This window comes from Beta vulgaris, chromosome 6 (genome assembly GCF_026745355.1).
Source record: "Beta vulgaris subsp. vulgaris cultivar EL10 chromosome 6, EL10.2, whole genome shotgun sequence".
NCBI classification, from domain to species: domain Eukaryota; kingdom Viridiplantae; phylum Streptophyta; class Magnoliopsida; order Caryophyllales; family Amaranthaceae; genus Beta; species Beta vulgaris.
The window spans coordinates 53,448,538-53,462,504 of record NC_079207.1 but is presented as its reverse complement, the minus strand read 5'-3'; the positions used below and the strand labels follow the sequence as shown (position 1 = coordinate 53,462,504).

Below are 13,967 nucleotides of genomic sequence, written 5' to 3'. Positions count from 1 at the left end.
AAAAATTAATTTTTTAAAATCCTCCCTAGTGAAGTCGCAAAACTTGTAGGCATGGATTTTCTATTCCGATCCTTTAATCCTACATGTGGTCATGTGAGCGCATTTATTTGACTATCTCATTGCTAAGGTTTTTTTAAAAATATGTTTTTTGAAGGCGCCAACAATTCTTTGAAGGACGAAACATAAACATAATTGGATATTGAAACAATAGGGATTTATCCAATGTAGATTTCCCCATCATGACTCCATAGATAGACAGGAACCAAAAATTGAGTTTGGGGGTGAGGGTACAATACAGTTAGGAACTATATTACTCATTGCTGGCCTCTACTAAATAACGATTCCTTACTGATTTTATGCAAAAGAATAATCATATAATGTTTTAAATACCCTAAAAATAATTAGTCTAGGTTGGTTCAGGAAACACAAAAAAAAAAGACTATATTTTTAGTGACAAGTTATTATGCAAACAGATTACAAGGTCCTAAAAAGTTGTCCATATTATCTGAATTGATTAGAACAGTTCTTTAGGTCTTGTTTGAGAATAATATCATGTCGGTGATAAAATAATGCATAGGACAAATAAGGCAATCAAGAATATTATATACAAGATTAATGAAAGGGTTAGAATTTACAAACAATCATGATTATCAATCAAGTATCTACATCATGAAAAAACCTGTAAGTAATTTAAATACAATACATATAATTGATTATTCAAGGATCCTCAGGAGTATACCTATGCGGTTTAGATCGAAGAGCGTAACGACCTTCAGGAGGACCAATCGTGGAACGAGGAACGTAGTATGATTAGGACTTGAAATTAATTTGAAAGGGTTGAAGTATTTTGAGATTCGTAATAGTATTCATAAGTATTTTGTGTTCGTAAATTAATAATGAAAATTCGTATTTGATTCAGGAAATCAGCCTATATGTATAAGCAGAAGAAAATGGTGTTGTTCGCTCATATTGCGTCAGGCGCAGTCCTACGTGGCAGGCGCAATGACACGCATTAGGCGCATATTAGCGCGTCTATCGTGGTCTTTCCAATCTTATGCGAACATGTGTAAACGCATTTTTGAAAAGATAGAAAAATAGCTTGCATCTTACACAGGACTTGTGTTAGACGTAGGACTCTGTGTGAGTCACAAGTCCACGTGTCAGACGCTCATTGGCGCGCCTAACGTGGCCTGGCCAATGCGTTGTCGCACGTGGCGCGCTGAGCGCAGCCGCCGCGTCCAGCGCATATTCCAGCATATTCGATTTTTTATCTTATGCGTGCTTTGAAGATGCTATGTTTATCCCTAAAAATCCGGGGATTGAATTTTACGGAAAGCAAAATCTAATTTATGCTCAAAGTGTTTACTAAAGATAATAAAAGCATTGATGAAGATATCCATTAAAATAATAGATATTTAATTGGGGTCTTAAAATGGACTTGAAATATTTTACGGGTTTAATTTACAATTAATCATCATGATATAATTGAGAATCTGAATCCAGCCCGACTTAGAATCATAACACCCGACTCCGACCCGATCCAACATTTTTTGCCCCAATTCTTTAAAGAGAAATCATCTATTGTACAAATAATCTAATTTCATTACTATTTTTTTAACTATCGTTTGAAAATCTTATATAAATACAATTGTCTCAAAGTCGTAGTCAAATCATACATACATAATACATTAATATAAATAAAAAAGGACTAATTGCCTTAAAGTTGGAGTCAGATTTTTTTATGGGATCCAACTCCACCCCTCCTCCAACTCGGAGTCGGAATTTTGTAATGGGGTTGGATTATTTTTTTGTCAAAGTCGACTCGGATTTTTTCATTCGGATTCGGACTGGATTGTCATCCCTAGTCATGGGTCCAACTCCTTCTGTTCAACACTTGTAGGCATATTTTTATTAGCTATGCGGGGTAAGCGCATATTTGACTGCCTCATTGTAAATGTTTTCTGGATTTTGAAATTCGTTTTGGAAAAAGTCGCCGACTAATTTTTAAGGGAAGACTCCTAAACCTAATTGGATATTTGAGAAAACTATAAAGACAACTTGGGGACTTATCCAATATAGATTTCTTCCGTCATAACTTTATAATTGGTCGATGAACCAAAGATTGGATTTGCGGGTCAGGATACGAATATGATCAGGAATCAAATTTGCCCATTGTTAGCTTAATATGATTCATGTTCAAGTTTTATGAAATAAGCACATAATATATTCACGTAATCTAAAAATAAATCTAATTCGTCCATCAAATACAAAAGACTAGTTTTGTTGATAGTAATTTATGCAATCAAATTACAAGAAACCTAACTGGTGGTCCAATTAGAATTTAAGTATGAAAATATTTATTTTTGTCTTGTGTTTATTAAAAATAAACATGTGAAGGCCATTAAAGTCATAAGCATATTGGACAAAAATATGAGATAGAAATATAGAATGATATATAAAAAAAAGGAAATATTAGAGAAGAATATCCAAGAAGACATAAAAACTTTGAGGATCTATATTATGAAAAGTTGATTGTTAGTAATCAGAAATAAATTAGAATTTATTCTCAGGAATTATACTTTTTTCGCCTAAATCTTGAATAAAGGTCCTTAGGAGGAGAAATCTTGAACTTTTAATGAAATCAATGAAACATCGAAAGTATGTATGAAATATTTAAAGTGTTTGGGAGTTTATGTTCGTAAAGCATGTGTGAGTATGTGAGAATATTTGAGTGAGAGAGCGTATTAAAGGTTAAGAAAGTGTGTAAAAAGGTGTATGAGAGTGTGTGAAAGTATCCAAAAATCGTGTAGAACATGAGGCTTTTCTTAGTAAAATAATCTTGAAAATCGCGCGGAAGATTTTAAAAATGATGTGCGCCGTACGTATGCCTCTGCATCAGCACATGTGATTTTGCGATTTTGTGTTTCATTAACTGTATCGATACCGCACATTCGGGGTGCGCATGATGCATCCGGTTGTGCGCCGCACAAGATATGACCAAATATTATTGTTATACAAAATACCTTATAAATATGATTTTCTTCGTAATACCTTTTTCATTAGAAAATATTTTTAAAAAATACAATTAATTATCAAGAATAATTAATTAGGCTTTTAAAAAATTGCGCTTTGAGATATAAGTTAATTATCTTGAATATTTTACACGGACTTTTAAAATTGGGATCAGAATAGATAAATATACTTGAGTTCTTTAAATGATATCGACTTAGCTGGTTGGATTTCTCTTCCTTTGGAATGGACCGATTAAGATGACGTTAGGTATCATTGGCTTCTAAAATGGGGAGACACAATTATTATTTACAGTTTTCTAGATGTGCACAAATCCCGAGTATTCTTGTTCGTTCTCTTTCACATTACGTAATTAATAGATTAATCAATAACCAATTTCCGAAACAACCAAAACACAATTTACATCACTCTATATTTATTTTATTTCGATTAATCGCGATGATCACATAATAACCATTAATTTCTTTTATCCTATTGTTGAATGATATTAATAATAAACCAATTTCAATAAGATATCCCTTTACTCAATCAAATTCCACGATTAATATATAATGAAGGAGTAATTAAAAAAAAAAGACGTGGAATAATACAACAATTAATTTCGTAACCAACCATTACCATTCACAGGTAATAAATAATCCATGATTAATAAATGATCAAATCTCTTTGCATGCTTGTATCACCAATCCATACAAACATATAATAAATAAAATAAACATGCAATTCCATAAAACACTCACCTATTCATGCCATATTTCATCACAAACAATCTTATCTAATAATTATCAAAGTTTTTAAGCATGATACTAATTTTAATAAAGAATATTGAGTACATGATAGGCATGCATGTACCTCATATAAACTTATAAATTATCCTTTGTGTCATTTTTGAGCATTAAAAGTCACTTAGAGTATTCTTCTCCTACAAGTACCAACTATTAATCAACAACCCATCATTAATAAATTTTCAGCAATAAATTAAACACTAAAAGCCTTCTAAAACCTTTGAAAATGCTTTATTAAACACCAAATTTTCAACCTTTCAATCCATAATATACATACTAATGATTTTCACCTTTAAAACCCTCAAAATGAATACTTCAAACACCAATCAAACTCTATATTTTAAATCTAAAATTTGAATATAATTACTACAAAACTAAATCATGAAACTTACAATAATAATATCGTCAATATGAAAAGCATCTACGCTTATTTACAACTCCCCGAAGCATTTCGTCAATTAATACGGCCTTCCTCATCTCTAGGTGCCTAAGTATCCAATGTGGGATTTTCCATATTTGAACCTTGAGGTGTAGTTCAATTTGGTCAGCGCATTTGTTTTGGGTATAGAGGGCCATAGGTTCGAATCCTATCACCTTTATGTCATGTGTTACTGTGCACAGATCTGTAGGCTATAAAGCAAGCAATAAAGCGGTAATAAAAGATGCAGCAAACGTAACTTCCCAAAGACTTCCTCCACTGCTAATATTTTCTTTTGGAATTAAGGAGTGCCTTAGCCTTAACTCGAAGGAGAGTTAAAAGAGTTTCTGAAGTGAAAAAAAAGACTCGATCCAGGTGTCTTTCCACTCTTGATAGCGAAAGAGAATCGAATTCTGACCTCTGGTTCACTAACCTGTTATCCGAATTTGGAACCCAAATCGGAAACTTCACCGCGCCACACGATTCTTTTGCGAAGCGCTCTCTCAGACGTTTCCGCTCCTGCCCCCGCAAGCAAAGAGGTTTCAAGATACCAAGCGACCAAGTGGCAATGGTAGTAGACGTAAAGGAGATGGAAGTGAGTGGGTCTCGATGAGAGATCAAGCGAGTCTTGTGTGTGATAGTCTAACCTAGATTAAGAATCAAGTTCCCTTCCAGCCAGATATGGGACGATAGGTTTCTAAACCTGTCCTATCTCAGGAAGGAGGGAGGTGGGGCAATAAGGTAAAAGAGGAAGGAGAGAGATCTTGTGAGAGGCATAGGAGAAAGAGCCGAGTAGGAATGTCCATTAAGTGGGGCGTATGCGAAGGATGGTACCTCCACACCCACACCCGCCTAAAAATATCATCCCCATCCCGCCCAACGCAACCCATTTTGGGGGAACTTTCAGAGCCATCCCCTCCCCCAACGGGTAAGTATTTAAAACCATACTTTCCCTACCATCCGCGTGGGTACTCATACCTACTTTGTACTTGCTTCGCACCGGCCCCAACTATCGTACAAAACACATTCTGCCAATACTACCACAACATAACATAATAGAAGAAAATTTTCATATATTATCAGAACTAAATCTTATATTAGAGAATAATTAATAATTGGGTAATTAAGAAATGCAAGAAAAAAAGAGTGATTTAAGATCAAAATTATCTTTAATATAGAAATTTTAGGATGAAAATAAAAGGTGTATCTTGTAAAGCAGTTCGTCTTCTTTAGCAAGAACTCTATGCAAAAGAAGTAGGGCGAATGGGGATGGGGAGGGTATAACATAAATCCATACCCGCTCCACCACCCATTACATGATACGTTTTCATCCCCATCCTCGCCCCACCCCTCGCCAAACCTAAACCCATAACAACCTCATTTGGACAGGGATAGGTCATGTGTCTTACTTGACCCGCCAAACTTACATGCCTAGAGCCGAGTGAAAGGAAAAAATATTTGAGATTTGTAATACATAGGAAGATTGGGTTTTAAATCCATGTTTATAGATTTTGGATATCCTATTTGAACTAGGAAATATAAGATTTAATTTGAATCATCTAATTTAATAATTTACAATCATTAAATAAAACTTTTGTCAAATTAAGTTAACATTTGACAATTCTAAATTATTTTGACTTTTAAAATAGTTAACTTAAATAGTTTTTTCAAAAAAAAATTAAAACACTTATTGTAGACACATAATCATGTCTCCTTATTTAGTATCCAATGATGAAACATAATGTCGTCCTAATTGGTCCTATCGAAAGGAAGAGCAATCTGAAGAGTTAAGCCCAAAATTATTTTTAATAATGACAAGCTTATTCATTTATTGTAAGCTCAATTTTTAAAGCCCAATTAATTATTCATGATAATTAATTATATTTTTATAGTTCATTTTCGAAATAATAATTAATTATATTTTTAATAAAAAAATTATAAATTAGAGGACATTATGAAAAATTATATTCTATCCTTTAGACAAGTGATTTCCGATCCCAAAACATATTATTTAATAATATTTTGATTTTAGGTAACAAATAATATCCATTCACATCTGCGGTTGCAAGACGCACATCAAGATGCATCTCTTAAGTAAACAGATTTGGATCAGTTAAGCCCTAATTCAAATAAAAAGCAGTTGTCTCTTGACAAACCATTACAACAACATACAAACCACTAGTCCAATGGCTCAAAAAAAATCACCAAATATATGGAACATATTGAACAAAAATTCTAACACAAACATGACAAATGGTAAATCAACAAAAATTCAATCACTAAATGTGGAAAGAAAAACCAACAAAAACCAAAACTCGAGGATTTGGGCCGTTATAGTCTTAGGGAGGACTAGACTTTGAACTAACATTTAGAGTAAGTAGCCTAGACCAAAAGATGGTTGGATTTTAGAGTTTGGACTTCGTACTATATGGGTTTGGAATTGAATCTAACTAGGGCATACATGGAGCAAATGAGACCTAGGATTGGGCTTTTATGATAGGCTAAAGTCGTATCACCTAATCAAAAATAACCTAAGGTCCACTAACTAGTAGTTAGGGAAGTCAGGATCGAATCCACAGGGAGAAAGTTATATTATTATATCTGAACTCTAATATTACACTAACAAAATCAGATGAAAATAGTTGTGCTACTAAACTAAGCAAATAACAGAACTAAATAAGAAGGTATAAATCGATTAATAAAGCACTAGAATCATGGATCACTGCGCATACAATTCGGGAAATCAGGGACGAATAATAATCACTTAATAAGTCAAATTGTGTAGGGCACGTGTAATTTCTCTCGAACATTACCTCCCTCAAAGATCACCCAGCTGCTCTCGCATGGTCAATGGTCACTTTGCCTAATAATTGATAGCCTAGAGGGTATATCTCCTCTCGAAGCAGATTCAGTATTGCAATAATAGAAATATAAATCAGGCCTAACTTATAAATCTAGCATGAAGATTCAACCATAGTAAACAATTGAAATACAAGGTAATCAAACTAATCTACTAATCCCTCATTGCATACATAGATTCCCACAATCCAAGAAATAAAACTACTTACTCATAATTATGAAAACAATAACAGAATTAATATAAAAACTCATACTTTGAAACATTGCAAATAACTAAGAAAAGAATCTAATTAACAATAGAAGAAGTGATAAAGAAAGATTACCAAATTATATTGAACTTGTGAATAAGAAAAAGGTTCGATCTTGAATTGAAATAAAAAACACTAAATTAAGGTTCTTGAAACACTCTATAGAGAAAACTAATAATAAGATGTCTTCTAAAAATTCTAATTTTTCTATTTGTAACAAGTCTTAAAATATATAGCAAAAAGTCTAAAAAATCAGCCCGGTATTCATTAAAAAACGCGTTGCGTAATGTGGCCCGATAGAATCGGGCTCCAACATAGAGAAACCAGGTCAAAATCATAGGCGCCCGATGTCATCGGGCGGCCTAATAGTTCAGCAGCTGCGCTTCGGATTTGCTAGGGGCGCCCGATGTTGTCGGGCCATGTCGCCCGATCGGGCGAAGCAGCGAACTTTGACTGGGCTTCAACTCCCGATCGGGCCCGCAACAGAAATTCTTATGTTACTTCTGCGCCCGATCGGGCTGTACCGCCCGATCCTATCAGGCCGATCAGCATTCACTCGTTTCTTGGCTCTTCTTTTGCTCAAAGTTCCGGAAAGAATCTTCCGGATCTCGGGACTCAGCGTCCAACCTCTCTAATCCAGTGTAGCGGTCATGTAACATATATAAAGTAGGTAATAGTTCCCTAAAACCTGCAATACAACACAAAACAGCAAACCACAACTAGATGGAGAGAGTTAGTACAAAATGGCTCCTAAGAGCACCATAAACATCACTTTTAGCATATAAGTAGGGGAGAAAAACTCTATATAAAACTATAACATCAAACTCCCCCAAGCTAAACCTTTGCTTGTCTCTAAGCAAGGCACAACATGAATATGAATAGAATTGCTTCACCCCTCAAAATATGAAACTCAAACTCAAACATTTTCAACTCAAAACCCTTCAAGCAAGCAAAATTCAAGTTCATTTGATCATATCACTTTGACCACCAATCACTTAAGCAGATTGTCAGACATAGCTGCCCTACATAACTCGCACATCGTGAAAAGGGACTCACCAAGGTGTCACTCCTCTCAATTTTTGTGGTGAGCATAAATTGTGCTCGATCGCTCATCAACCCAACCATAATATCCCTTCCCTCTCACACTCTCATGTGTTTAGAAAAGGTACAATATCGCTCATCCTAATCAAGTCGACTCGAATAACAAATTTAAACTTCAACTTTGATACATTGACTTTGTATCATTCAATAAACATTCAAACACATGCTCAAAAGGTCTTTCTGAGGGTTGTAATGGGGCTCGGGTAAAGGTATGAGAATCATTTGAGGAATGTGGGGGCTCGGGTAAAGGTATGAGAATCATTTGAGGAATGTGGTGGAAAATCCCAGAATAGGGGAGCAAATAGCACTAGTACAACTAGGTGTGGTAAAAACAACTCCCATGCCCAAAATAATGACCAACTTTAGATTTTTTGAACCAACCAACAATTGTCTCCTTGAATGTAGTTTTCAACAAAATGTATTGTTTTGTTTTTCTTTTTTCTGTTTATGAATCGTGATTTCTAGAAACTTAATGAATGGAAATCATGGAGACTTTTCATGTGTTATTATTTTTTTTTCTTTATTCTTTTCTCTTCTTTCACTTCACTTCGTGTCAACAAGACATACTATTTTCCAATCAACCCGCAAAATCAACCGCACAATATATTAGTAACCTAACAAATGCTCCCCCAAGCTAGGCTTGGGACAATAAACATTGAAAAGGCTCAAGGCATGTAATGTGGCTTAATGTAGATCCAAAAAGTCATTAGGCTCAGCGGGACTAGGAAGGAAAAAGTGATTCTTTTAATAATTCTAAGGCTAAAAAAAATCAAACAAATGAACGCCTCTATCAGAGCACATGTCCAAAGTCATCAGAAATCAACGAGTACAATGCCAAAGTCAAGATAAGAATGATATGATAAATTAACACACAAGGATAGTTCGGACGTAAATATACATCCGAAGGCTAGAATGAATTCTTACAATGTAGCCAATTCAAGCATGCAGTTAAAGTAGGCGCTTTATCATCAAAATCTACTCAAGACCAAGGCAATCAGAGATCACATCACAACATCCCAATCACAAATGCCCAACTATCCAATATAATGAGTTTAATCATTTTTCAAAGTAAAGTTCGGGGCACAGGGAAGCAATTAAATTATTCATGCTCAACTCGTATTTTTGGTATTTTTTTCAGCAATATTTCATTTTTTTTGTTGTTTTTGTTTTTATTTTAAAGCAATTAACTAACTTAGCTAGCCTAAAGAGCATGGTAAAACTAATCCATCTAAAAAGCAGTAACAGTGAGAGTAGTACTTACAGAATTCCTCCCCCAACCTGAACGTCGCAATGACCGCATTGCAACAAGGGGAAAGAGTGACATGGATATCAGTCATCCATGAGAGTATCCTCACCATCGTCATCGTCACCTCCATCATCCTCACCGCCACCGCCTTGGCTACAGGATCCCGACTGGCAGTAGCTCGGGTTCCAAGTGTACCAAGAAGGGTGTGCATCATGCTCAACAATTCAATGAAGGCGCCAGTTCTCGTCTTACATCAAATACAGAGCCAGGTGTTGATCATTGGCCAATGTATTGACACGCTGACTGAGGTTCTGTAGAAGTGCACCATTGGCATCAACCTGCTGGCTGATGCCTTGGATAGCTGCCGTGTTGGCCGTAATGTCAGTCTCCATCCGCTGGAACATGCTCATCATCTCCTGAAAATCAAAAGAGGGAGGAACAATAGAATATGGGGGAGGGGGAGCATCAGAAGTAGAGGGGATATCCTCAATGAGGGCTGGATGACGATGGTAGGTACGCTCGGGTATCGAGGGAATAGGATGAGGAAAGTCAGAACCAGAAATAGGAAGATGGTAATGAGGTTGGCCAGGTTTGATTTTCGCTAAAGCGTTTGGCAGTTCGACGGAAGCCATCCCGTTAATGCGCCACTTGTAGGTATCCCCACCCTAATCTAACCAGTGCAGGCGAGTGAGGTAGGCATAGTCAAGTAATGTCGGGCCTAAGGCCGGCTGGTAACGAGTCTCATCAAAACCGGGAATGGTCCGGGAAAACAGAGTAATTAACCCCCCATTCACTATGAGACGAGAGGTCAACATGCCGTCGACGCGCCGCTTAAGGTAGGTGGTGGAGATACGCTCCATTTGGAGCGCAACGTGATGGGGGTATGTTATAGTGAAAACGGCGCGGGGTGCCTCGGTACATGTAACTGCCTATCAAGTAAAGCTCATCCCCCCGAATTAGTTGGCCTTCTACCCGCCCAAACAATGTTTTCGACATAAATGGAACCCAAATTTTAAAAATAGGTTGGTGGATATATTTAGCATGACAATGTTGGAGGTTGAAATCAGTGTCGTCACCCGTAATGGCGTAGTAAATATCGCGGTGATGGCAATTGGGGGGGTGCCCAATTTCCCCCCGATTTAGGACACGGAGTATTCTAGCAAACTCCGAGAGGGTAAGTGTGAAATCCTAATTAAGTAGCCTATAGGTCACATGTGATATCGGTCCGGTTCGAGGGTGGGTGATAGGTAGACTACTATAAAACTCATAGACAAGCACAGGGTATGTGTTAACATGTTTGGAAAAAAAGGATTCCATGCCAATTATCTTCATAAAGTCCTTAAATTCAGAGGAAATCCCTAATTTACTTAAGAACTCAATGTCAAGAAAAGTAGTAGGAATCACCTCCCGCCCCTTGAGGCGCTGAAATCGTTCTCGTTATTCTTCGGTGGAGAAAATGACATCCGGAAAGGTGTCGTCCCGGGCGATGACCGGTGGTGGTAGTGGTGGTGGTGGTTGTTGTGAGCCGGTGCCATTTTTTCATCGCCTTGTAAACATAGTGCTTGAATGCCCAAGAATTGAGAAGCTTCTACTCACTCTTTAATGGTGGAAGAGAAGAGAAAGCTTGTACCCACTCAACCTCACTTTAATGGTGGAAGGGATGAAGAAGAAGAAGATGGAGGTGAGAGATAGAGTGGAAGAAAGTGAAGAAAGTGAAGTAAGAGATGGGTAGGGAGTGATGAGGGAGGTAAATTGGTGAAAGTTTGAGGATTTAAGTGGAGGTCTTCAATGGTGGAAGGTGAGTTTTTGGAGAAGAAGGTGGGAGAATTTGGGGGTTAGGGTTTGGAGGAGAGAGAGTGTGTGAGAGAAAGTGAGTGAAAGAAAGGAAAAAACCTCTTTAATGAAAGTAGAAGGCCCCTGATGTAATCCCCCACATTTTTAAAGGATTTTCATAAATATATTAAAGTATTTATGTAGTTATATTTAAATCCAAATGAGTTTGGAAAATGATTTGACTTTAAAAAGGGTTGACTATTTTTAAAAGTCAACTAAAAATATTTTCATAGCTTAATAAAATTGAAAATGTTTTAATTAAGCATGTCTTAATAAAAGTTTAAATATTAAAAGTATTTTTGAAAAAGAAGTTTAAGGGAATCGAAACTCCTAAAAAGATAAAAAGATGATTAAAGTCCTAAGTTGATCATCTTATTAGTCATCAAATCTTTTTAAATCTTATCTCTTTTCCTAAACCTAAAAGGATTAGCCTTTATGTAAATATCCTAAAACCCAATTATTTTATCCCACACAATTATTTTATATACATCACGCCATTCACTTTTTTTTCTTCCTCCTCCTTCGACATTTTTTCCCCTCCTCTTCCTTTGTGCGTGAGTTCCATATTCCTCCCAAAATCTTTTTCTTCGCTAAGTAAGTTTCTTGTTGAACAAGAAACGTCACAAATATTTTCTTGAGCCAAGATCCTTGCTGTCGCCGCCCTTGCTGCTGTCACAAGCTGCCGGCGCCTTTTTCCTCCTCCTTGTTGTCGTTGTTTTCTTTTCTTCTTCTCTAAGATTCCATTAAAGTATTAGTTTTTATATTATTTTATTACTTATTAGCATGTTTATGTTTTAAATTATTATATTATATGAAGAATATATTTTCGGTTTTCATATGTGTAAAAATAATAATTTCAGATTTATTATTTTCAGTTTTTATTATGAAAGATATAGTTTTTAGGGTTTTAATCACTAGAAACTATATATTTAAAGTATAAATATGAGTTTTGATTAGAATATGATTTTTATATGCATTAAATATATTTTCAGAAGGTTTATAAATTTTTATAAATGCTGGAATTTCAAAAAGTAGTATTTTAAGGTTTTTAATGATTTTTAATCACTAGAATAGTTTTACTATACTAGGGATTAAAAATAATGAAAGTTTAATACATAAAAACGATTTTAAAGACGTTTAAAAGGGTTTGGGACGTTTTTAAAGTTGCTGTAAATTTTTAGTTCAAAGTATTTACTTGGTCATTTTATTTTTCTAGGCGGAGAATTCATAGTAGGGGACTTTTAGAGAGTAAAAGTGGCCTACCGTTTCGTTTACACAAGGTACGTACATAGTCTACGTGCTATATGGTTTAGAAACATGCATTAGGGATGTTTTTATTTATTAGTATCATGTATAGGACTTTGTTGTTCATATATATGATTTACTGAAATTGTTTTCATGTTACTTGCCTGTGTGCTACATGTAAACTAAGAATATTTATGAGTATGACTGTTTGTATGGAATTTGATGCAAGCAGATAAGTTCATTTTGGTATTAATTCGTGAGTGAATTAATGTAAGTAAGTTGGAATCATGTGTTACATAGATTCTTTGAGATTATTTATTTATCTTATAAGAACCGTGGATCTTATTTGGTAAATATGAGTTATACCTATATAAAGGTACGGATTTCTGTTGGCTAGGTTCAACAAAGGATAAAAAGAAATAAAAAGAGTCTTGATTGATAAGTTGTGAACACTTGTTAATCCAAAGATAAAAAGAATTCTGTTATGATTGTGTGATTATTTATTATGTGTTATTTGCTTGGTTGTGTCAACACAAGTAATAAAATATATTTAACGTAAAGTGAAACGAGAATAAGTTATAAACTTTAGACTAGTGCACGTCTAGAGTTGGACACTAAGGGTTGGAGTACATGGTGGTAGCCCATGGCTTTTCTAGGAATGGATTGATCACCATCCCTCTTTATTCAAAAGGTTCCTCGATATCGCAGGTCACTCTGAAATGCGGAGTCGCGCCCCATTTCATTTTTATTGGCAGGACAACTCGTCCAATAACTATTCCACTAAAGTAATAAAAAGTTGGGTTAAGTTTAGTTCAGTAAAAGTTGTCTGTAGATTATTAGTTACTTATGTTATTATTTATTCCTGCAAGTTATTTTGTAGTATCATGCTTAGGGTTATGAATGTCTGGTATGTAGTATTCAGCTTTGCTGATTACGTGCTTGTCTGTGTTTGTGATCATGGCTTTACCTATTGATCCTGTGGTGATCCTTCGGGGGAGCAGAGTCAAGAAAGCATTGACATTACAGGTTCGAAGATGCATACCATTGGGGAATCTGGAATGGAGAGGCTTTTGTGACATTAGTATTATTTAAGTTGTTTCTAGGAGTTTATCTTTTCAGACATTAGTTTTAAGTTGGTGTGTTTCAGTTCAAACATTGTTTGGTTCTTATTTCATAAGTTTAATAAAGTTGATTTTGTTTTA

The 13,967-nt window shown here is 35.4% G+C and overlaps 1 long non-coding RNA gene across 1 annotated transcript; it reads left to right on the top strand.

Annotated features, from left to right (window-relative positions):
- Window positions 1-12,714: 12,714 nt before the first annotated feature.
- LOC130592028 (uncharacterized) lies at window positions 12,715-13,967 on the top strand. The gene is made up of 2 exons (XR_008970063.1): window positions 12,715-12,800; window positions 13,767-13,967. It is a non-coding gene; the product is annotated as an uncharacterized LOC130592028 (long non-coding RNA).